We start from the raw sequence: 22,594 nt of genomic DNA, 5'->3' as shown, positions 1-22,594 counted from the left end.
ATTGGAGATAGAGTCTTTAAACAGGTAATTAGTTTGGATGGCCAGGTTCAGTTGGTGAGCATTGACCCATGAACCAGGAGATCATGGTTTGATTTCTGGTCAGGGCACAAGCCCTGGTTACAGGCTCGAACCTCAGTAGGGGGTATGCAGGAGGCAGTTGATCAATGATTATTTCTCATTATTGATGTTTCTGTCTCTCCCTCTTCCTTCCTCTGTGAAATCAATAAAATATATTTTTAAAATAAAAATAAAGGGGTAATTAAATTAAGATGAGATCATTAGTTTTGTTTCTAATCCAATGTAACTGGTATCTTTATAATAAGAGGAGATCAGAACATAGAAACACAGAGAGGAAAGACCATGTGAAGACACAGAGAGGAGAAGATGCCATCTATACACACAGCAGAGAGGACTCAGTAGAAATCAACCCTGTTGCTACCTTGACCTTGGACTTCTAGCTTCCATAATTATGAGAAAATAAATTTCTGGTATTTAATACACTCAGTCTGTAGTACTTTGTTATGGTAGCTCTAGAAAATTAACATACCATATTTATTATATCTAATTTTCATGGACACTTTCAGACATTATTTAATTTCCACAATGATTCTAGGAGATAGTACCTACCACCCTCATTTTTAAAGATGAAAAAAGAAGGGCTCAGAGAGATTAAGTTATTTAACCCAAGTAGATGTTAAGGAGCTATGATTAAAATTCAGGTTCTTTGGACTCAAAATCCATGCTCTTTGCCCTTTAGATGTGGTCTCATCTGTATATTTACCTACCCATCCCACTGGCACAATAATGTACTAAGGGGTGATGAAAAGGAAGGCCATATCTGGATATATGCAAGTCTTCAAAGAAGTTTCCACCTGTAGTTAACTCTCACATTCTTGCTGAATGATGCAAATGTTCAGTAAGATTTTTATTTTACAAATAGAAGAACAGCCCATTTAAGGCAGACATAATTGTTAACATTTATGGAGTTGTCTCTAAGAAAGGCTAGAAACCAAGGCTTCCTTGAGGAAGACATTCTGGTTCACAACACCCTATACATTGAGAATACATCTAGAGTTTTCTTTTCATTCATTAACTTAAAATTGAACAAATAGATGTTGATTGTCTTATGCATTTTGGGCATTATGTTTATGCAAAGTGGGTAAGACAGATATGGTCCCTGGCCTCACACAGATTTCATTATATTATATCTATACATTTTTAGATTATAGGATATGAAAAGATTTTCCCCTAAAGATTGACTTTTAGAGAGAGTGGAAGATAGAGGGAAAGACAGAAAGAAATATCAATGTGAGAGAAAAACATGGATTGGTTGCCTCCTGCATGAGCCCCTTCTAGGTCTGGGGCCAGAGAGGATCCTGCAACTGAGGTATCTACCCTTGACCAAAATCTAACCCAGTGTTTTTCAACCTTTTTTGGGCAAAGGCACACTTGTTTCATGAAAAAAAAATCACGAGGCACACCACCATTAGAAAATGTTAAAAAATTTAACTCTGTGCCTATATTGACTATATATAAAGTAATTCTCTTGAATAGGAATCAAATAAACACAAAGAAAGTATTTTATAATTACTTTATTATGAAATATTAAGTAAACAAAATAGTGAAAAATTATAAAATTCTTGTCTTGTCTGCACCTACGGCACACCAGGCAACATCTCGCGGCACACTAGTGTGCCGCGGAACAGCGGTTGAAAAACGCTGATCTAACCCATACCCATATTCACTAAGCCAAACTGGCTAGGCCTGTTTTTCCCTCTTTAACCTGAAATTCTATCATTCTCTTTTAGTAAAAAGGGGCCATTACCTTGGGCTACTTGATTTACATAGTTATTTATTCAATTGACATTTACTGAGTATCTACCATGTGTTAAACAGGAGCAGTAGACCATATGGTGGGAGACAGAAAAATAAATTAACAAGGTAATTTTCAGTAAGGATAAATTCTATAAGAGAACAATACATTGGAATACAAGAAGTATAAGATGGTCTCAGTTAAGAAGGGACATTTTGGCTGATACCTGAATGGTAAGAAGGAATCAGCCTGTAAAGATGAGCGAAAGAATATTCCAAGAGGACGTAGCAGCAAATGCAACATCCCTGAGGAAGAAGCAAGCTTAGTATGTCCCAGAAACTTAAGTCAATTATTGAAGCTTCAGTGTAGAGAGACAAGGACAGCCTAGTAGGAGATGAGATCATTGAGGGTAGAGGGAACCAGATTCTCTGAGTCATGGTGAGTTCTTTGAACTTTTTTTTTTTTTTTAGAATAAGTTCATTTTAATAATAATTAAATACAAAACACAAATTAAAAATTGACAGAACTTGTCTAATATTATATAAGAATGGGCTTATCAAAATGTTTCATAACTGGGAGCAATAATCCTCTGTAATCTCTATAAAGAGGCGAGGGAGAGGGAATGAAAAATGAAGCCAGGTGTGGGGTTTGGGTAAAGCAGGATCAAGGTAAAGGACAAGACAGAAAAGAGATCTTTTGTTCCAAGCTAAGCCTTCATGGTCCCAGCTAAGTGAATTAATTTTGTGTGATCATTCATAACTTGTGGCCATAAGTATTTGCTTTTCCTTCTTTTGCAAATAGTGCACAGAAATTACTCTAGCTAGCTGGCTCTCTCACTCTCAGTCCAAGGAGACGCTGGTGTTGACTTCACCCCATGTTTCTGGGGGTGTGGGGAGGATGGGATTTGTGATTTTTGCCTGAGAAGTTATGACAGTTCATTGCTCTGGTCACAAAGGTTGGATGAGGTTAGGCATTTGCCCCAACTTGTCTTAATAAGTGCTACTTCAGGTTTCTGTTCAAATTTCCAAGAAAAAAAGAAAATGAGAAGACTCCAAATGGAAGTTACTAGTAATCATCTTGCTACCACATGGAGACTAAAATGAGCCAAGATGGAGGAGCATGAAATAGGGAAAGATTAGGCTTAAATAACATGGGTTGAACTCTAGATCAAGCTTCCCTTAGCCCTATAAACCTGGTCTCAGGAGGAAGCAGAATTCACTCCAGATGACTCATAGGAAAATATCTTTATAAGACAATTACTTTGTACAGAGGAGTGACAAAATGTAAGGTGATAAGGAAGGATGAGGCACTGAAATGCCAGGAAAAATGAATAATTGTTTTCATCTCTGGAGGTGAATGAACAAGGAAAGGAATAGTGTTACTCCAGCCAAAAGCTAGAGTACCAGAGAGTGCCTCGTGAGGAATTGGTAGTAGAGAGATAGAAACTCAAAGCTCAAGGATAGAGTGAGTAGAAAAGAAATGCTCCGATACTTTTCTCACCCAGCCCTCCTGTCTCTGGGTAGTAACTCCCTTGTCATCATCAAACTGGGAGCAAGCTAGCAAGAAAATCAGTGAGGCAATTAACGGAACCCAGCCTCCAGTGCCATGGAGAAGGCTGAAGAAAGGTGGATGATACATGGAGAACTGGACGAAAAGAATACTTTACACAAAGTCCCATTGAATATCATGGAACTTTCAATTAATGTGAGCTGAATCATTTGTGCATCACCCTTTCTGTTTTGAGGCAATTTAAATTGGTTCTTTATCAGTTGCAAGCAAAATGATTCTAGCTAATAAGTTCTTTGGACCTTGGAAAATCACAGTAGCCTCTCCCACACAAATTTTTTAATGCACTGCATCTTGCTCTGAAGAGGGTCAGAGTGATCTTGAAACATTGAGTTATGCAATTAGAACGTGAAATGTATGTACACATTGTTCCATTTCTTTCTGTGGAGCCCAGCTGGGACAGAGCATGAGCCCGTGATTCTTCCATATCCATTAGAGCGAAGTATTAATAGCATGAGTGGAGTAGTTGGAATATGTTCATGTCTAGTGCAATGCGGATGGGTAAATAGTCACATGATGGCAATTTCTTTTCACACAGAGCTCAGTGGGAACACTCCTTTAAATTAAAGGCGTCCAGTGGGGCACTTAAAGTTGAAAAAAGAGGGCTAGGAATGTTTCTGCAAGACATAGATGAGTGATTGCATACGCCTCAGGCCTCTGGACTCCAGAAAATGTCTCCTCTGATTATTCAAAATGGATTTCTGTACTATAATGTGGAGGTAATGGAAAGATAGCGAATTAATCATAAGCTGTATCATGTGGAAGGGAGGTCACAAAGTTTATCTCCTTCGTTGCACAGATGAAGAAAATGTGAGCCAGAGAGGTGAAGTGACTTGCATAACGTCACCCAGTGGCAAAGCTGGAATAAGAGCTTGAACTTCCTAAATCATAGTCTCACGCATTTTATTCTTCCATATAGTATTATATAGCTTAAGATGTGAAAATAAGCGATGAGTAGGAATTCTAGCTCCGTGGTTTTGTTGCTGAATCTATAAGCAAGGTGCTCACCTTGTTCATAGTGTGGGCTACCTCCTGGTTTTCAATCATCATGGCTTGTCTGGAGTTTGAGCCATGATTCTATTGACAAATAAGCACTTTCTTTTTCACAAACTTGGTATAATCTTGCCTAACCTTGTCAGACTTCATTATAATAACAGAATGGTGTTCATTGGGGCACTATTGATACATTAAAGTATCAGAAATCAGAAGTCCCTTTACTCTTTAGATTTTCATAATAATTAATATACCACCTCTCTCTGCTGTCTGAAAAGCTCAGCATAGGAAGAGTTAACGAGCATGACAGTGGCCACATTTGGTTATTGAACTGTTGTGGTTAAGATAACTAGACTCAGAGTTTTATGGAAATACTTAAAATGTCTTTGTTCAAAGTTAATAAGCAGACATTGATTTTTCTCTCTGATAATTAACTACAGCCTAGGGAACCCATTTGAAAAGCTAGCAGTATCTAGGCCTTTCACTTAAAAATAAACACACACACACACACACACACACACACACACACACACATTTTTATTGATTTCAGAGAGAAGGGAAAATGGAGAGAGAGAAACAGAAATATCAATGATGAGAGAGAATCATTGATTGGCTCTCTCATGCATGCTTCCCAATGGGGATCTAGCCCACAACCTAGGCATGTGCCCTGACATGGAATCAAATCATGACCTCCTGATTCATGATTTGATGCTCAATCACTGAGCCACACTGTCGGGCTAGGACCTCCACTTTTGAAAAGAATTTACAAAATGGCTTGGTTTGGCCTTTTCCCTGCCTCTGTTTTACCCCCAACGAAACCCATCTGGGCTTGACTGCATTTGCCATTATAGTCGTTTAGTCTCCTGATGTGACAGCAACATTGGGCCAGCAGTTCAGGTCTGATTTACTCTGGAATGAGGCTTTAAGGGGCAGTTTTCTCTACTAATCTTTTTCTTCACTTGAGCAGCAGCGACTGTGGTTTATAAATGCTGCCATTCTCCACCTCCCTGGAAGACTTGCTGATCAGTGTGAAATGTCAATGTCGCTGTTATTTCTTTGAACTTGAGTTATTTCAGTCTTGTACCTCAAGCCTTAAATGAAGTTCCAAAACCATAAGTAAATGTAGTAATTGGCCCAAACCACAGTGACACCGGCAAGTCTTTGATATATTGCAAAGCAGCCATATGCTCCTCCGAGAATCAAAGTATTTCAGAGTTTGATGAGGCCTTAGAGGTCATTTGCTTCTACTTTTTATTATACCCTCTAGTTATATTGTGACAAAGGTATCAAGGGTCATGCAGGCCTTTGATATTTAAAGAAAATTGGTTTAAATTGCCTTACCCCTTGTTCTGTGAAAGTAAGGAACTCTTCAAAAGAGTTTTGCAAATTTTCCACAATATTTACTCACCACCTTTCTTTTCTATGAGCAGCCCACCTTAATTTTGTGCATTTTTTTTCTTTTCTCTCAGTCATGCATTGAGACACAGTATTCTGTTCTTTTTCTTTGATTTTCTCCAAATATTACTTGAAAAGGACATTTCTGAATATATGAAACTTTTCTGAGGACCCATGCAACTTGTGCCATGATACAGCAAATAATTTAACATTAAAAGGAAGGGTTGTCTCAAATTTAAAATTCCCTTCAACAGAGATGCATCAGAATAGCTTTAAACTTGTTTTTTTAATTTTTTTTATTTACAGTTGAAATTTAATGTGAATTCCTATTTGTTTCAAGTACTCAGTACTGCTGTTAGAGAATCATATACTTTATAAAGTGTTTCCCATGATATTTCCAGTATCCACCCGGCACCATACATAGTTAGTACAATACTAGTGGCCCTGCGCATGGATCCATGCATGAGTAGCTTGCTGCCGCTGGCCACCTCTGTAGCTCTCTGGACACCTCTGTAGCTCTCTGCTCTGCACTTAGCTTGCTGCCCCACCTTCCTGATGATCAGTTGTTACACGTCATGTCCAAATGACCATTTGCATATTACCTCTTTATTATATAAGATTATTGACTATTTTTCCTGTGCTGTATTTTACATCCCCATGATTATTTTGTAACTACCAATTTGTACATATCAATTCCTTCACCATTGATCAGAGTTTCCAGATATATAGTCATCTTCATCCTATACAGAGCAGGAGATACCCTTACAAATGGAGGTCACCTTATATGAACATTTTTCTCATAAAAGGGGTAACTTCTACTGGGGTATTAGAGCCTCTTCTGTCTCTGTTATTTCTTAAAATTACTAGCTCACGGTAATCCTTATGCCAAAGAGACATATTTTGGAATTCAAATTCTGCTCCCCTTCAACTATAGAACTGTGAAAAACAGGCAGCACAACAGCAAAATTTTGTATGCTTTTCCTTAAGTTTTAATCAGATGAGAATACTAGCCTTTAGATGTTTAAAGAGAGTATGTAAAGATATAAATATTATTTTATTGTTAAAGATCACACCAATGTTAATATGTTGGAACTCAAAGTTTTTATGTTTGTTTTTTTAAACAGAAGTTTTAGGTTCATAATGAAATTAAGTTGCAGATAGAAAGATTTTCCATACATTCCCTGTCCCCACACTTGCATAGCCTCCCCATTATTCATATCCACATAAGAAACATCTAAACCTGTACAATTTTTACGAGTTTGATTTGAGGCAAACCAATGACAATTGCCAAAGAAGCAAAATCTCAATAGATTTGGAAAATGCTCTGGAAAAATGACAGTTTTAGCATTTATTTTTTACATCAGAATCCAAGGGGAAGACATAAAGGGTTACATGAAATCTGCCCGTGATAGATTAGGGAGGAGGTGAAAGAAAACTGGGGAAAATCTATGATTGGGTAAAAAGTAAAGCAGACAGACACATAGTCCTTTTACTTTGGAGGATACAGGACAGTAAACATTGGTTAATAATGGCTTTTTAATTATTTATTTACATATTCATTCCATATGTAGTTACTGAGAGGCACTCATGCTGGTCAGAGGACAATATAGCAAAGAAGGATATCATGGTGTTTCTTTCTGGGAGGTTTCAGGCTACTAGATGGATAAATAGTAATATGTTTAAAAATATAAGAAATAATTTTAAAATGTTGAAATGCTATAAAAGAAGTGGAACAAAACATATTTTAAAAAGTAGATCTTTACTTAAATATTGTGTTAAAGATTGAAAGCACTATCTCAGACAATACCTGCATAAATATCTTTAGGCTTTCAAGGGATGAAAACCAAATATTTTTTTCCATGTTTACTTTTCCAGTGGCTCACAAAGTAAAAGCTAATATATTCCATGTATCCTTATAATGAGCGATGAATTCTTTAGTGTTGATCACTGGATCAAACCAGAGACTTGACAACCGCTCTGAGTTACAAAAGATTTGATAGAATACTGCATGATAAACTCTTTCATTTGTTTTGCTATCAATACATTTGGAGTTTTTGAAATCATATTTTAACATTTTTTTCTAAAGTAATTTCTTTATTTTCTTTAATTCCTTCTGAACTTTTTCTCCACATTCATCTTTTCCCCACGTTCACTACAGAAATGATATTTTGACTGGAGCATTTAAGTGTAATGACAATCATTCAGGCTGTCCATACAGCATGCACATCTCTGTAATAATTTTTTTCAGATTTTATTTTACTATTTGGCTCTAATCCTTACTTGAATCTGAATTCTAGATTTATTTTTTTTAATATTTGAAAGTAATTTTATTTTTAAGACTAGCTGACATATTTTCTGCAACAGGCCATAAATATGGATATTCTATATATGTATATACATATTAAAAATATTCTAACTTTGCACATCATTTCATTTTCCAAAGAATTGCCAATAACAAATGAGCACTTACTAATTAAACCTTGCATTTCTCATCATCTTAACTCTGTAAGAAATCAAGCTTCACTTGACTGAAGTGATATAGCTAGTCAATAGCTGATCTGCTGTTTGAATTCAGATTGTTTAAATTAAATCAAGTGTCCAATACAATACCCAAGAAACAGATTAGTGCAGATTTATTATTTCCATCCTCCTTCCAGTGAGATTAGGCCCTCATGGTAGCATGAGGCATCCAGAGAAAGAGGAGTACAGAGAATATTGAGGGAATAGGAAAGAAAAGGAAACAATTGCATTTTTTTCACTTCACCTAGATTCCACTTATACAGAAGGCCTACCTGGTTCTAGAAAATTTCCCTAACATGTCCCAGAATTTTGGAGTTGTAATTGAGATAGAAAATAAAAGTAACACTAATAAATATAAAGAGAGATAGATGGGAAAAATATAATTTGAGCAATGTGAAAATAATCAAAGTAAAGGAGATTTCTCTGTTCTAAAAAATTTCTGTGCCTTTATCCTGATAGTGTAGAGAGAAGTTAACTTACATGGCCTTACAATACTGTTTATATTTTCCCAAGAAAACAATGCATTAGCAAATTATTCATCTGTATTAGGGAAATCACCCCACCCAAGTATTTACACAGGAAAAATACACGTACAATTTTATCCCAAACACAGAATTATGCCATATGACCAGAATAGTTTATTACTTAGTGTCCTAATTATAAAGACTACATGCTCATATTCCCAGAAAGAAAATCCATTCTGTAACTTTATCCTCTATCAAAAGTAGGCACAGACTTTTACAAAGGGGAACTATGTGCTGGACTGTCTTTTGAAGTCTCAGACTCTCAGTGATTAATGCTCAACCAGAAATTGTTATTGGACTCTTACAGACCTATTTAGGAAAATACAGTAAAGTCTATTGAGAGAAAAAAATCAAATATTTATTTTTTGAGTAGTATTTCAAGGTGGTCTTCTCCTTTATGAGTAAGAGTTCTAAAATCTGGCAACAGAGGTCACAATCCATGAAGGCTCTTGACACTATAGGTTAACCCAAGTCAGGCCAAATGGGATGATGGTCAGATTCTTTTTGACCTCGGATGATTAAATCGAAAATTCTGCTCAATAAAACATAAGACCTATGCCTTAACCTCTCATTTGGTTCATCAGCTGTCGTTTGAAGATATAACACTGTATTTCTGTCTGCAATGCAATAATAATGTTTCTGGGTTGGTTTTTGTTTATTTGTTTTTGTTTGTTTCCATCATGTAAGTTTCCCCTGCAGGAAGGTAGAAACACCTTGTGTCTTAGGTAATTAATTTTTAGTATGCCAGATCTTTTCACAACCTTTCTACACGGAAGGAAGGTTATTTCTATTTCTAGATCATTCCCAGAAGGCTTTAATGTCGAAGCCATGTGTAATTTAAGGAGAATTACACACGTTAGCAGAGTGCTATTTGTTCCTCACCCAGGACCCTGGTATTCCTTTTACCAACTCTGTTGTGACATCCATTTCCCAGTTGCCTGGGGGTTTTGACTGATGACTCACACCATCCTTCTTCCCCAGAAAATGGTCCTTCAGAGACTAAAGTTGCCTTACCTAGAAACTGGGGTTTACAGATCTCTCTATTCCTTCACTTCAAGGCAATACAACCTCTGACACAGTTCAGACTTCAGACATCCCTGAGGGATCATGTGGAACTTAAACTTCATGTGAACCCACATTCCTGCTCAGCCCCTTCAGCATTCATCTCCTGTTCCTTTCACCCTACCTAGTTTCTCCTTAGAACTTTCTTGTAATAAATTATATGCCCATAAACGTTGTGGATGAAAAAAGTGCCACATGCTAACCTGACTAACTCAGGAAGGCCTGCGTGGTAGCCTTCCAATCTCAAAAGACCTAAAGTAACCACAAAGGATGGTCTGAAATTAAAACTTAAACTGAAAGCAGTTAAGGTGGGTAGTCACATCCTAGGCCAGTATCTTCCCTGACAAAGGTTAATTTTTACCTTAAGTGATCCTGTCTGTTGTTTTTTTGTATCTACAATAACTTATCATTGGAATGTCAAAGTAGTTTTCCTTTTTTCCAGATTCCTCAAAGCACAGGCACCACTCTGCAGAGATCACAAATGCCCTCTTCATTATTGAGTTAATTGCTGACTGTTGACTATCCTGCACCCACAGTAACAAAAACTATGTGCCTGTCATTTTACTTTTTATCCAACCCCAGAGGTTTCCCTGCTTTGTTTTCTCCCACCTTCTTAGTCCATTACCAATGGAGTTCATATAACCCACTTACATCTCCTCTTGATTGTAATGTATAAAACAAAGTTAAAAAAAAAAAAAAGCCATTCTTTATAGCATTACCACAGTACATTCAGTACATTGAGATTCTGCTTCCTGGCACTTGTCGACAGTTTGGCTCAAATAAACTCAAACAATTCTTTACAGGTTTGAATATTTCTTATGTTAACAAAGTCAATAGTAGGCTCTGATCCTGGAGAACCCACCCTAAGAGGATGTAAAATAGAAAACAGTGAAGAATAGAGGAATAAGGACATGAAACCCCAGAACTTTAAGAATTCAGGAACCAGTGAAAATCCAATGCTCTAGTGTTGTAGCATACTGATTCTGACAAACCAACAGGCAAATGGGAGATTATAGTGTTTTCTGGCATATAAGACGAACCCCTAATTTTACAGTTAAAACGTAGGTTTAGGCCTATATTCACCTTATAGGCCTATAAGACTACCCCCCACTTCAAAGAAAAGACTTACTTTGCCATTAAGATCTGTGGATCTTGTGGAACTTAAACTTCATGTGAATTTTTGTGCAATTTTGGTCTTTTGCCCCCGATTTTCGGTTGACTTTTTTTCCTTTCAAAGGTCGTCTTATACGCCGGAAAATATGGGTCAGATGCTTGTAGATGCATCAGACTGGAGACTGGACTGAACTATTAACTAGCGTATGAGGGCAGTCAAGAGTAGAAGTGGATAAAGAGAGTTTTATTTCAAATTAGGATTTCAGAGAATAGTAACACTAAAAAAATTTTCATAAATTTCACACCTATATCTAAGACTGTCAAAGAATGCAGAATTCAAGAAAGTCTAGCCCTGGCTGATTTAACTCAATGGATAGAGGTCAGCCTGCAGAATGAAAGGTCCTGTGTTCAATTTTAGTCAAGGGCACATGTGCCTGGGTTGTGGGCTTGAGCCCCAATAGGGGGTATGCAGGAGACAGCCAATCAATGAATCTCTCTTATCATTGATGTTTCAATCTCTCCCTGTCCCTTTCTCTCTAAAATCAATAACATATATATTGGGGGCTGCGGAGAAAGAAAGTCTAGAAGAACTCCTTTCAGAAGAGAGGAGCCCTTTGCAAGAGAGGAAAAAATTCTGGTTATTTCCTGGGGGTGGACAGGGAGACCAGATGTGGGTGTGGGCAAGAGAAAATGCCTTCTAGGGAATTGGCAGGGTTGAGGAAAGACAAATAACAAGGTCAAGTGATTGGTCAAGGTGGGCAAGGTATGGAGATTTGGAGTGGCAAGTAATAATTTTAGCTTGGTAATTGATGATTCTGTCTAATTTGTCTAAGTAAATAACAGTGACGGCAAGGCCACAAAGGAGTCTGCAGTCTTGAGCATTCCAACTGTGGCCCCTGCTGCTGATTCTGAAGGTGAAAGCAGAAATTGCCTCTTGGACCAAACTAATATACTAAAAGAGATTAGCACCTCCTGAGAGAGATCACAGTAACACAGTGGTTGAAGGTTGAGATGACCAAATGTATTCAACCTTATTGAAGCTGAAGCTCAGGTGCAGATCAACTTGACATTTCATCTTAGTTACCAGGCATAGAAAAGAGCTCACCATTTATAAGAAAAACAGAAGAAAACAGTAGTGTGCATAAAAGCCCACTAATTCTCTACATGAATTATCTTATTTACAATAAAAAATGTAAGATGTGCAAAAAATATTAGAATTAGCATGCAAAAAATAAATAATTACATAAAAATGTTTAAAGGCTTAAAGTAAAAATTAAATGAGTAGGTGAATGTATGTGAACTCTCAACAAAGAAAAATTTCTATAACTAAAAAGTACAATGTCTGAAATGAAAGAAACAAAAGGAGCAAAAAATGAAACCAGTGAACACTTACTAGACTTAATTGAAAAATGCACGTTGCAGAAGAAAGGATCAATGGACTTGAAACAGGTCAATAAGCATTAACTAAATAGAAGATCTGAGAGCAAAAAATTTAAAAACCTGGATAGATTATAAATAACAGTGGAGCATTGTCAAAGCACCTAATACATGTCTAATTGAAGTCCAAAAAGGAATAAAAAATGGTATGTAATAAATTTGCTGACAGATTCAGATAAATGAATTTTTAAGATTATGTAAGTAGGATCTGCTTTAAGAGATCACCCATGAAGTGGGCAACCCTACATAATTAAAACCTTATTCCCATTTGAAGAAAGAAGTTTTGAACTTGTTTCAATACATACACTGTGTGGTACGAAAATGCCTTTCCCAATTTAATCTGAGTAGTCTAAAAATATTTATTCTTGTAGATAAGGAAAGAAATTTGAACATTCATAGTTGGCATAAAGGAGAAATAGAAAAATAATATGAATTCAACTGATTTTTAAAACAAAGTAAGAACAAATATAAATTCAGCACAGTGTAGCAGCAACTCACTGGTCTATGCATTGGGAGATCTGGTTTCCAGTTCAGAATTATTTTTTGACAAGTTGTGTGAGCTTGGTTAGAGTGATTTTTGTTCTTCTCCTACAAGATGAAGTATTTGGGGATGAATCTTGTGGTGGCACATATCTCTAAGAACCTAAGAAATGAATGGCTTAATTCAAGTTCTATAAACTATGGGTGAAGGCCAATTCTAGCCCAATCTCTATGTTGTAGATAAGATTGATCAGAACACAGGTATGCTCATTCATAAACATACTACCTATGGCTGTTTTCAAGATGCAAATGGCAAAGCTAAGTAGTTGCAACAAAGCCCATATGGCCTGCAAAGCCTAAAACATTTACTATCTGAAACTTTATAGAGAAAGTTTGCCAGTTCATGGCTTATCTGCATGGAAAGTGAGCCTCTGAAAACTATCCCCAGTGTCCTCATTCTGTGTGTAGTTGCATGGCCTTCAGGAGTCTTAGCTCTGCTTCAATAATTTCCCTGCTGCTAAGAAGCACTGACTGCCCTCATCAAGCATTTGAACACCAAATTCCCCAAGAGAGGGTGGTGACACTGAATTGTAGTTAGGAACAATCAAAGCAGCTTTCAAGGAGACAGTAATGCTTAACCCAGAAAAATGACTTTCAAAATGGAGAAAGGGTGGAGATTATATATATATATGCATCTAGAGAGAATATTTTATATAAAGAAATTCAATTACCATTAGTATTATTAAAAAATATGTGGTTCTCCTATTTCTAGACATGTGGTAGATATCAAGAATTCATTCCCTCGCAACTATATGACTGAGGGTTCTGGCTTTTTTCTGGATGTTGGCCAGAGGCTGCTCTCAGTTTCTAGAGGCCAACTTCAGTTCTTAGAACCTTGTCGCATGGCCCTCTCTGAGGATCTTCTCACAATATGGGAGCTTCCTTCTTCACAGTCATCAAGGGAGAAAGTAAGTTGTTGTTACTGCATTTACCCTCTAATCCTGGCAAGCAGAGAAGGAGCCACTCACTCAGCGCACCCATGAATCACACTGTTAAACAAAATCCTTACATAAGATTAAGCAGTAAAGTCCTGAGTGCAAAACTATGAGAGTGTCTTTATTGGCCTGAGTCAACTTATTTTCTTTCAATTCTTAAAATATGGTTACTGTGGATAAGCATTGTAGTTACCAAGTTTCTTCATTTAACCAAGCTTTCCTTCACAAGTCAGCTGTATTCTGATAATTAGAAATGTAACTAATAATCTTAGCCACAATATATATTTTTTAAACACAGCTTTGAATGTCCTAAATAAACTTTAACGCAATGGGGCAATGTCCAGGTTGAGGTTCTATCCCCAGAAGAGAGTATGCAGGAGGCATCCAATCGATGAGATTCTCTCTCTTATCCTCCTCCCTTTCTCTCTCTCTAAAAATCAATAAAAACATATTTAAAACAAAACAAAACAAAACAAAACAAAACAAAACAAAACAAAACAAAACAAAAAAAACTTAATGGGGCAATGAAGTTTGTGAAGGACATCTTTACCTAAGATCAGCAACAATAATGGCCAAAGACAATCAGTACATGTTTAACAATTTCCAAGTGTCTTGTTTTGACATAAAACTAGCTTCCAGTAGATGGGCAACTCAGGTTTGAAGTGGACTCAGCAATCCTTTCTTTTCAAGACTTCCACATAACCTAAGAGAGTATTTTTCGGGACTTATTCAATTTCAAAAAATAAAATATAAAAACAAGCTCAAACAATCTGAAAGCTCTCTTTAGCTTCTAGCCTCTTTCACTAAAAGTTCACATTTTTGCTTTGTTCTATGGAGAAGAAAACAAGTGTTAATATATCACTGTGAAGTGGATGGGAAAAAAGATTGTAATGAAAACAACCCAGTTCTGATTAGCCACGTGTTTCTAAAGTGCCTTGAGATCGAGGTTTTGTAGTTTGGGAGACTTGTACTTTATTAATTTTGCCTGTTCTATTTAGTTAATATAATAAACATATTCTCCCAGCTGCTGTTTTTATCAGATTTCATAATTATTTCAGGCATTTATTTTGGACCATTTTGTTGGTGGCAAATAAATATTAAAGCTTATAATACACATAACCTTTATTGCTATTTATTTACCACTTAGTTTGCTGCCTGCAGAGATATTTTTAGTATTCTCTCTGTATGAGCTGACAGATTTTATTAGTACTTCCCTCTGCCATTTGAAGTCATTTGCATTCATACATGTAAAATTATCAGTTTGTTATTAAAATGTGCCTTAGAATTCATAAGAGTAATACTATCTTTTCAATAGCAATAAGATTCAGATTCTTTTTAAAAATATTTTAAAAATATATTTTATTGATTTTTTTCAGAGGAAGGGAGAGGAATAGAGTTAGAAACATCAATGATAAAGCACATTGATCAGCTGCCTCCTGTACACTCCCTACTGGGGATGTACTCACAACCAAGGTACATGCCTTTGACCTGAATCAAACCTGGGACCCTTCAGTCCACAGGCCAACACTCTAGCCACTGAGCCAAACTGGTTAGAGCAGATTCAGATTCTTTATGGCTAATAGTCATGCTAGGCATGGCACACTTTTTTTTTTTTTTAATCCATTTTACTTGTTTCTCCTTTCTGAGGAGAAAAAAAAGTAAATTTTTAGGAGAAAAATATTTCCTTAATTATTTCCATTAAATATACTAGAAGTAGTATTCTTTCAAAGTTAGTAAAGATGTTACACATATGCTATTGGAATAGAGAATAATATTCATTAATAATGTATTGCTCAAGTCAGCTATGGTATGGCCATGTAATAAAATATGACATTGAACCATCTAAAGTTGCCATCAGCCACTTCAAGTGTTCACCTAATATGATCCAGCAGTTTAAAAATAAAAGACCCCTATGTTTGTAAGAAAAGATATCCTAAAATGTGTTTAATTCAATTAAAAAAGTAAATAATAGGAGAATGTATAAGATATGATGCCCCTTATATTTTCATTTAGAAATAATATGCTTGTGTGTATTTATGGAGAATTCTGGATTGATGTACAGACTCTTGAAAATGAGACTAGAGAATGATAAAAATGTGGATTCTGTTCTTTTCTATTTAGAGATTCTTCTAATTTTTGATTCTCAGTGTAAGCAGAAGTTAATGGCTTAATATATTTTTAAAATGATAAAACCATCAGCCTGCTCATTGCTAGTCAAAGTGTGGTCCATAGATTATACCAGCATGTGACATTATCAGTTTCTAACAACAGAGGTAGAGAAATTGAGAACAGCATTTAGAAATTTTATAGCAATTTGGTAAATCTATTTCTATTGAATCTAATAAAATTCTCGGGCTTTTATTTTGTATGTCCTTTTAATTTTATTTAGTAATTTATTTTCATTGCAATTTACAAAAGAATATATCAATTACTGCCTGGAAATTTAAAAAAAAAGAAAAAAATGGTCCATCAGTACAAATAATTTGAGAAATATCGGTTTATGTCTATTTTTACCAATCTAGGACAGGTTCTGGCACAAAAAGCCTTTGAATAAATGCAAAATGAATAGATACACGAATTCAGTTGATCAGTTGGAGAGGCTGCAAGGTAATAGAATGGACAGTTTGGTGTTGCATTTGATGAATGTTGGAGAAGGGAATGGGTCATAGAACATGCCCAGAGGTTTACATTGAGTTCTCAGGAGTTTGCTAATAACAATTCTTAAAAGGAAACACCTTAAGAGGGAGCATGTTTACAGATGATGAATTTGTTTTTGACCAGTTTGATGTTTAGGTTATTTATGAGATATCTAAGTGGGGATGTCCAGAAGACAAAAGTGTGGGTTAGAAGCTCAGGGAGCAAAGTCTGGACTGGAGGTGTTGATTTCAGAGTTGAAGTCATTAGGACGAATAGACACCTGGGATGTAGAACAGGGATATAAGAGGCTAAGGACGAACCCTTAGGTGCCTATCAGTGTCTGGCACATGGTTGATGACTAGTTACTCTTTGTCAAATAAAGAGGCAGATAGATATGAATACAAGTCTGTTTCCTTAAGAACCCCCATTTTGCACTGAAACTGTACAGCATTCTAACAAGTACTGCTTGGGGCTGGGACTGCGGTGACGGTGAAAAATCAGAAAGGTACAGAAAGATAGAAGGGGTCCAGCTGTTGTGAATGCTGCTAAAAGATCAAATAAGATGGTAAGAGAAAAATGTCTACTGGATTTATCAAATAAGATTATTGATGACTTTAGCAAATATTCTTTTTGGAAGTGATAAAACTAGGAGCTGTGTAGGGTTTGCTGAAAAGTAAATGGATAGTACAAAAATATAGACAATATATCCACCTTTTATTAAGAAGCTTAGTAAATATATGAAGATAAACTAAGAAATCTTAAGGATTATTAATGAATTACTGTTGATGCAGGCAATAGAGACTGATTAGTCCTCAAAATAAAATATTAATTATAATCTAACTTGCACTATTTGTTTATTTTTTATGAATAATGCTCATAATAAAAATGCCATCTAAAATATATAATTTATTAAATGATCATATCTCAGTTCGTAGTTATTACATATAATTTTGTTTTGTCTTAATAACAAACTTAATATCAATATATTAGAAGAATCTGACAAGTCCCACCAGAAGGAAGCCAGTTTACATCAGTACACCATAAAATGTTTATGATTTCCTCCACTGATTCTGCGGAATGGTTTTGTCTAGCAATCTTTAATAATCATGTTAAAGTGATAGATCCAAATAAAGAAGGTATTGAAGACACATGACTGTACATATTTTCCATGGGCTACTTCTGGTTCAATGCCATCCCACCTTTGATTTGTAATTATAATGTCATGAGGAGTGGCCTGTGACCAGTTGTCTATGGACAAAAAAATAATTGAGTTGTTTAGACAAGTCTTCATAATGAATTGGAATCCATTGGAAGTTGATTGCTAATATATTCCAAACCCAAAGTGGCACTAAAAAAAATTAGTGGGGAAGGAAAATCCTCCCAGTACAATAATTATTTGGATGCTATAGTCAAGGACTTAGAAGGAGCTAAAATTTCACAGCAAAGATACCAGTGGAAGACATATGCATGGACCTCTTGACATGGACCCAATATTTAGTAATACTATTTGTTTCCCAAGTTAATTTTTTAATAAATGCCCTTCCTGTGAAGATGGTGATTAAGAAGAGGTAGACCAGGTAACAGTGAGCCCATGTCTCCATAATTTTCAGTCAGTAGGCTTATGCATTAGGTAGTCATGAAAACTATATATGGGTTTAATAATAAGGACTAACCTTTACAAGATTTATTTCTCTCTTGCTACTGTTTAATGTGCAAACAATAGCCACCAAACATTGGCTTCCAAATAACATGACTTAATAGGAGAAGGAGACTACACAGCAACAAGTCGATTGTGGTGAACTACCATTAATCAGACAGAAAATGGTGATTAATTTTAATTTGAAAAACACCTGAGTTGGCATTTGCTTCTTCTAGCCCATCATTCTTTTTGGCCTGAAATATCACCTGAAACGTTTTGAATGTCTTATCATGTTATCTCATACTATAAAGTGAACTCAGTTTTCAGGGAAAGAATGAATCAATGATATCTATATGAATTACTGGTCTTTTCATATCATCACCCAAGGAGACACAGTTGCAGAATGGTAGAATGTCAAGGGAAACTGATGTAAGCTCTGACGTGGGGGGGATCATGCCTGAGAATGCTGAGATGCCCTGGTATAGAAGATGTAGCACACAGACTACATGCATGGATCCTGGGACCAAAGGGCAGAAAATAAGACATTTCATTTATTAATACCTGTAATAACCTACTAGTGACATATTACTTTTAGACCAGGGTTCTGCATCCTATAAGTTCAGACATCTTAATCCTCAAAATAGGAATGCTTCCACATGAGAACCTAACACTGATCCAGAACACAGGCTTTATTAAGTTGGAAGCATGCCAAACTTCTCTTTTTAGTGCGTAAATGGGGAATACTAGAAGCTCTGAGGCAGGCTGACATATCTATCCTATTAAGGGAAAATAAGCTTGCTGAAATGCAAAGGAACCTGGAGTAGTCTGGGAAAAAAATCTAGCTGACCCTTATTGGAGGTACCTTGTATTACTCCTTTTGATATTAAAAGTTAATGTAAGGCTACAGCAAGCATATATAAGAAACACTAACCTAGCCTTAGATTCCTCAAGAATGAAATTGTGGTCCTTCAGCCAGTTAATAGAATCTAAATGACTGCATTGTCTAAATATTAGCAAATGCATAAGGGTGACCTGACTACTTCTACTCTACTGGGTCATGTGATGAAATGGCATGTGTGACTTTGCACAATAACAGGCCAAGCAGGCACTATTCATCTGTGGAATACACTTGTTCAAGGCAAATAGTTCCTTCAGAAAGCATTGGCCATTCTCAGTTCTTGGAAGCACTAATAGGGTCATTTCTCACCTGCCTACATGACGTGGTGTGCTCCAGAGAGAGAGAGGCAGGATTTGACACCAGAGACATTCACTCACCCTTTCTTTTGTATGACTTGTCAAAGGCTAAGTTGAAGTGAAAAATAGGGCAGCCAGCAATGGGGTGAAAAATGAGCTTAGGGGTTATGAGTTTCAGTTGATTCTGATGATGTCTGGGAGACATTTTCATTATGTGATAGTTGAATGGGGGAAAGTGGGCACCTTTTCCTTTTGAAAAAAATGAATGGCTTGGGATTGTTTTTGATTTGTTTTGTTTTTTTCTATCCTTGGCTACAGATGTTGGGCATAACCTATGAAACCCTTGGGGTTATTAGTACTCCAGGGAAATAGATGAGAGAGAATTTCATTTCTTAGGGAGTTTCTGTCTGGTGATATCTCCAGTGGAACAGAGTTTCAGGTCTCCACTCATAACATTCTATGTGGGTAAAGCAAGTAACCAGTTATAGATCAATCTATACTTCCTGCTGGATGCCAAGAAGAAATGAATTCCTTCCAAATAGCTCATACAAATATCCTTCCATTATTCCATTTATCAATCTATCCATCCATTCATCCAGATAGCTATCTAGTCAGCCATCTATCCAGCCAGCCAGGCAGCCACCAAAATGACATTTACTTATTTACTGAGGAATTAAAATGCATCCAGCATTATAAAAATGTTTGTTGGAAATATGAGAAATGGAATCCTAAATAAAAAATCTGAACTGTAAAAGAAAATAGATTCATCTACTTTAGCATTATCTTTGTGAATGAAAATTCTAAGTAATATAAAGTCAATTTTTCATTGCTCATATAATTTTGTGGCAGCCTTGACCAAGCCTCAAAGCAAGTTAGCATTAGATCCATGGCACCTAACCCTTAGAAAAGGTGTCTGCTCTTTCTGAAATTATAAATACAACTCTGGAGGAAGAATCAACATATGTGAGATAATTCAAAACAATACAGTGATAGGGTGTATATATAATCAATGTCACATACTGTAGTCATTACTTGTTTTGAACTATCTCATAAAGATAAGTAAATTAAATGAGAAATGATGTTGTATAGTTTTGGAATAGTCCAGAAAGCACATATGGGTATGGAAATAGTTTGAGCCACAGTGGTAAGTCGGTAAATCGAATTTAAATTCCTGAGAGACAGAGGGGAGATTGTTAAGTAGAGGGCCCTGGTTGTATCCCTGGAACTGTGGAGGGGCGAGATTTGTATCACATTGCATCAAAAGGTGAGAACTGGCAACAATTATAAAGCATCCATTCTGTGATGAAAAATGCCTTCATAACTCTACTTCTTGGTTAACTATTTAGTGGGGGACGTATTTTTGTTTTGTTTTTTTGTTTGTTTTGTTTTGTTTGTTTTTCTTTTTCTTCTTCTTCTTCTTTTTTTGTCTAGCTCTTTTCCATTTGTTTCAAACTCCTTTCTTTTTATTAGAATCTTTATTTTATTTCCCCAAGTTGCAGGAACTTAAGGTGTCCTTGCACTAATCCCCCACCTGGGATCTTCCACAAAGAAAGCTTGGTGGTGACTCCGGGCAGTGAGCACAGGATGAGTTCCCAGGCTCTGAATGGGAAGCAGACTCAGTCCTTCAGGTCTTAGGGTTCAGTTTCTTCCAGTGCAATGGCTTGTTCTTTCCCACTCAGTTTTCTTCAATATGTACTGGCAAGTCTTAACAGCCTTTTCCCCATGTTGATCTGCATGGCAGACCTCTACTAATTCCTAAACTGCAAATTACATGCTTGAGGCTAAACAGAGATCAGATTAAAAACTTCACACTTCACAGAGACCAGCTCAGCAGGAGCAGTCAGTCTCTGAGCCATTTTGAAGGAGTGGAAACAAGCTGCTGTTGTCTGGAAGCCCATTAAAGCAGAAACTAGAGGAGTGTAATGTGATATTAAAGCTAATTTCCTACAGGCTCAGAGGTGCCTTGGACACAATAAATAATAATAATAATATCATACTGTCTTGTCAAAACATGCTTTATATACATATTAATATGAGTTATTATTTAATAAGAAGAGTGTTGGCTATAGTTTCATTGACATCAACCAGAGCTATATGAAATGGAATTAATATTACCATAGAACCATTTCCTAAGGGGCTTTAATATAGAAAGAAAGTGTTTGTGCCTGAGTGTAAATTGTCTTGAGATATAATTATTTATAATGCATTTCTGAGCTGTTCTTTTGATACAACTTGTTAGTAAAATCATCTCTCTTGGAAAATATAAAATAAGTTAGAATTGGCCATTGGAGAGTGTAAAAATGAACTTTTTGGAAATTTATTGATCAACTAATTAATTAAAAAGAAGGCCCAAGTGAATGTAGCTGTTTTAATTAACTGTATATGGAGTTGGGAATTCCTGTTCTCAATGCCTCACAGACTGACCTAGCAGGTATTGCAATGGTAAGACAAGATGTGATTGTGGCTAGAATGTGATAATGTCAAGAAAGATAAAGATACATGAATGGAGTTGAGTAGTATTTTAGTAGGTAAAATTAACAGGACTTGTTATATAATCAAAGGATGACAATGAAAGACAAGCAAAGTATGCAAATTGATCACATAACTCCAGGATATAAAAAGAGAAAAATGAATTCTGTAAATAACCCTGAAAGCTTCAATTTAATTTTAGGCAGAGGAGGAGAACACCATAAAGGCATTGATGAGTATCCAGAGAGGCCACAATAAATTGTGAAGTGGGTATTGGCACAAAAATTAATGGCAAGAGATTATTTCAAGTTAATTAGAATTCTCAACACTATTATATGTTGAGAGGAGGTCAGGAAATGCAAGTTTTAAGACCACTGAAAAGATTCAGTAATGAGGAGGCTCTTGTTTTCTTTGTTATGAGTGGTTTCTTTGGGTTCTGGTCCTGAGAGTTATCAGAAACTTTGAGGGCCAAATCCCTTCTGAGCAGGTATGTAAGGTGTTTACTAATCTTTTATGGCTAGTCATCCTAATAGGAGATGCTATTGGAAATACTGGATGCTAGCCTTTATGTTATGGTTTGTCCTAGGAGCATGGAACTGCATATGAATCAGGAAATATTGAAGGTTCTTGATAGTGAATCAATCTATATAAAAAGCCAGTGACCAGAATAACCGAATGACCAGTCCCTATGATGCCCACTGCAGCTGACCAACCAGTCAGATTGGGCCGAACCTGGCTGGCCAACCTCCCGCATCCC

This window comes from Pipistrellus hanaki, assembly GCF_964339955.1.
Source record: "Pipistrellus hanaki genome assembly, chromosome: 9".
NCBI classification, from domain to species: domain Eukaryota; kingdom Metazoa; phylum Chordata; class Mammalia; order Chiroptera; family Vespertilionidae; genus Pipistrellus; species Pipistrellus hanaki.
The sequence above is the reverse complement of the archived record's forward strand: the minus strand, read 5'-3'. Positions refer to the sequence as shown.